Source organism: Ochotona princeps, chromosome 7 (genome assembly GCF_030435755.1).
Source record: "Ochotona princeps isolate mOchPri1 chromosome 7, mOchPri1.hap1, whole genome shotgun sequence".
NCBI lineage: Eukaryota > Metazoa > Chordata > Mammalia > Lagomorpha > Ochotonidae > Ochotona > Ochotona princeps.
Window position 1 is genome coordinate 18,996,559 of NC_080838.1, and position 4,092 is coordinate 19,000,650.

The 4,092-nt window shown below is 33.2% G+C and overlaps 1 non-coding gene across 1 annotated transcript; it reads right to left on the bottom strand.

Annotated features, from left to right (window-relative positions):
• Positions 1 to 3,276: 3,276 nt before the first annotated feature.
• LOC118759056 (U6 spliceosomal RNA) lies at positions 3,277 to 3,384 on the bottom strand. Its single transcript, XR_004995960.2, has one exon. It is a non-coding gene; the product is annotated as a U6 spliceosomal RNA (small nuclear RNA).
• Between the last annotated feature and the right edge of the window lie 708 nt (positions 3,385 to 4,092).

Below are 4,092 nucleotides of genomic sequence, written 5' to 3' on the forward strand. Positions count from 1 at the left end.
TAAAATCCCAATTCTGTCTTTCAGTCTGACTATAGTCAAGGAGATGTTGTTTAGCTTGTTTAAGCCTCAACTTTTTCACATTTTAGAGATAAGATTAAAATATCTATTATAATATTAACAATATCTCATAGGAATTTGTTCTAATAAATATATATAAAACAATGAATACAATTTGTAACAGTGAGATACGTTTATTAAATAGCAGACATTATTTAAAATTTATCTAGTAAATAACATGCTTTTATTTCACACTTAAGCATCTCGTAAATAAGATTGCTTGTAATCAAATATATCATAGCTAAAGTGCCAGGGTTTGTATTCGGCTAATCATAGAATGAAACATAAAAGTGCAGCTTTTCAAGTGAAGGTTCTCATAACTCAAGTAAATGAAACAAGTATCAACAATAACTAGTATTGTATTAACTTCTACTTTTTCACTTCACCTGTATTTATAACATATTTTCTCTGCTTAAATTTCCTAAATATCCCTGTTATTCACTTGCTTGCTAAGTATGCTTTACTGCGAGCATTTTTTCTTCCTATCTTCAGGTTGTGTGGTCTGTAGCACGTAACATCCTTGTCAAGTTCCGTGTGCACTACCCTCTCCCAACTCGATATATTCTCCTTACGCACAGAATTCCCATTTTCCATGCTTATTTCTATCTATAGACATTTGCTTACGAGATCCTCATGTCTACCTCTCTCTAACCCTACTCTTTTAAATAGTACACATATTTACAGAACTGATTCAGCTTTAATAACCAATGTAATTAAGATACTATTTTAGATTGAGGCAAGTTTACAGAAATGCCGTTAAATTGCTCCCACATACATATTCAGAACAATTTTTCACATTATACATATGCATAGATGCACAGAACTGGGTTAAAAAATCAGATTATTTTTTCTATCTCTAATACGTATATTTCATCTATTTTTTTCTACTCAGTATCATAGCACTATAAATGCATCGTTCTCTCCATGAATTTATAGAACCAATTTGCTTTCTTCCCTGAATAAGAAGAGGCTGTATGATTGCTTCCAATCATTCAACATAATTATTCAGACATGTTGGACAATTTCCCAATGTCTGTAGTTGCTAACATGCCTCGCATTTATCTCTTTCACATTTCCTTCTGAAAACCGTACGAGGAAGGTCTCAAGCCAAATGCAAGGGAGGCTATCAACTGCTGCACTACTAACACATCCAGATAAACTACAAAGTTGGCAGTGGACATGAAGTTGGCAAAGAGAATGAAGGGGACACCTGTTCCCAGAGTGGTGCCTGTTCCCCATCAAGCAGGAGACAGTGGGCACAACTCCTGATTTTCACATTCTCCGAGTGGCCGTAATTGGACAGAATTCAAACTTCTGGAAAAACAAAATTTGAACATTTTAAAATCAATGAATTGTGTGCAGAATATGTCTAGACAAATTAATAATGGAAAGATCAGGGTAATTTTATAAATTATATTCACCATTTGTTTTAGACAATATGTGCATTTGAGTGGCTGCTATAGTTGAACTACTAAATACATTTGGTTGAAACACTGTTATCCATCCGAGGACAGAATATGAATTTTAGTAAAGTGCATGCTGAATAGAATAGAGCATATTTGAAAAGGTAGTTTGAACACTTAGCCCGCATTTTGCCACTATGTTTATACAACTGACACTTAGCAAAGCAAAGGTAATTGATAATATATCAGGCTGTTAGTTATTTACACTTATGTAAACCCTATCACATATCCTGTAAAAAGGGTCATTAAAATCATATTTCAGCCACTGTTTACTTTAAGTAAATATGTGTTATCCCTTTGTTCACTGAAATCACCTCCTCATATTAATACAAATGTATGTAGATTAGCGTGAAATAATTGAATACTGTAGTGTTTGGTTCTTTCTCTGATACATCCATATTATCTTTGATAGAATTTAACTCCTGTTCTACCCAGTCAGAATCCATCATTTTGACCAATTCCCTTCTTCGAATTTTTCCTCAACACAAATCTCTTGTAAATGGTTTTCAGAACCTAAACTCTATGTATTTTGTCAAAATGAATAGACTTTGCTGCAACTTTGATTTAATTTGCCTATTCTTTTCAGTAACTCTATCTCTGGTGTTATACAGACAATGTACTTTTCTAGATTATAGGGACAAATAACTCTTTTAATCACTTCAAGCAAATAAAAGACATATACTAATTTTAATTACAGGATAAAATATTAACATATGTATTCCAATTGTTTCTAAAGATAAACCACAGTTGCAAATATGAGTATTGGAAAATATGGAATAAATGATTTTTCAAAAGCATCTATAAATAGGAAAATCTGGTGTATTTTTGTATTAATAGAGAGATAAAAATACATAATAGGACTTGTACAATGTTTTTACACTTTTGATTATTCAAGATCTACCAAGACAGACCCAATCACTTAAGCAGATATGATCACTGTTCCATTGATCTCTCAAGTATTGCTAAAGTGGCAGACGGTGCAACAAGAGGCATTTGAATGCTTTTCTACAGCCAGGATGATGTAAGTGGCTGTGACTCTTACAGAGGATTTTGCTTTTGTGATCTAATACATGTAATGATACACTTGAGGAACCAATATGATTACAGGCCCTACTCTATTATAACTTCCTAGGACCATGTGTTAGGGAAATATGAGTAAGGAGAATAATCTCCTTCACTTGGCCTTAATATGACATATATAACAATATGTTCTTTTTTTAAAAGAGGGTTAAGAAAATTCTAGAGTGTATGCGTTGTACCTAAGTAGAGAAGTTGCAAGGGATCACTGTCATTCATTATGATGAGAAGGAGAGTACTGGGTATGCGAGAAAACCTCTGTAGATACCAATAGAAAACGAGGGCTGACCCTGATGTATAAGCCTGGAGGAAGGCTGTGTTTCTTGGACTTTTGAGCCTTCAAATTAACCTGATTTTTTCCAATCGCTTAATTTATTTTCAAATACACACAAGAACTCTTCCAAAACAAATCACCCAAAATACTGTGGTTCAAACATTCTAGAAGCTTGTTTTCCTTTCACAAACATGCAGGTCAAACTGTCAGAAGACTTGGTTCTATATATTCCTCCAAGTATCTTGGTTTTACACAATAACTTTCCCATCCATCAACCCTTATGGTGGGTAGTATGTTGACAAATATCTGATGGCCAACACTTCAAGTGCAATTGTAACTGATAGTATTTTTATATTTTACTTACGTTAAGAAAGACTACGCAAAAGGAAACATTGATAATGCATGTTACATCTTAAATTGCTCCATAGTATGAATAAAATTATGTGCGCAGGGGCCATGCTGATCTTCTCTGTATCGTTTCAATTTTAGTGTATGTGCTGCTGAAGTGAGCACGTAGCATGAATAATTATCTGTGCTGAACTGGGTAGCACATTCCTAAGTGCCATATATTCATTTTCTTCTGCTATTCACAATGGTAAAGCTACAAGTGTAATATACTTCAAAGTTTAAGCTGCGTTAGTAACATTTTCTGCATTATTATTTTAATGCAGGCAGCAAGCAACAAAGCAATGCAAACTTATTTGTGACATTTTCTGCATTCTGTAATTTGAACAACTCTATTTCAAATTACATTCAATGGGGCAACTCTCAATACAGAACAGTTGAGAGGCAGCAGCATGGCATTATGTAGTATTATGTACAATATTTGCATCAATAGAATCTTAAGAGCATAGACAACATTCACATGTGGTAAAAACATTAAAAATTATGCATGTTAAAAATTAAAAAAAATATTTTGTTGTTTCATGATATAGTTCTATAGGCTCTGGAAGCATTTTTCACCTTAGACATATATATTGTATATATATAAAACTTTCAAAAATGCTTACATTTAGCAATTATCTCACATTCTTAAAAGTCTCTCTTACAGTTCTTGCAAGCCAGAATAAACTGGCCCTTACCTCTTACTTCCTGTTATGTATCTTGATTTCTCATTTGTTTTGTCAAAGCTTGTTCCAAAGCCACTCGTTTGAATTATATATTAAGAAACAAAACAAAAAAAAAGGACAAAATGGAGAGCAAGGCATTTTCTTGTTTGGA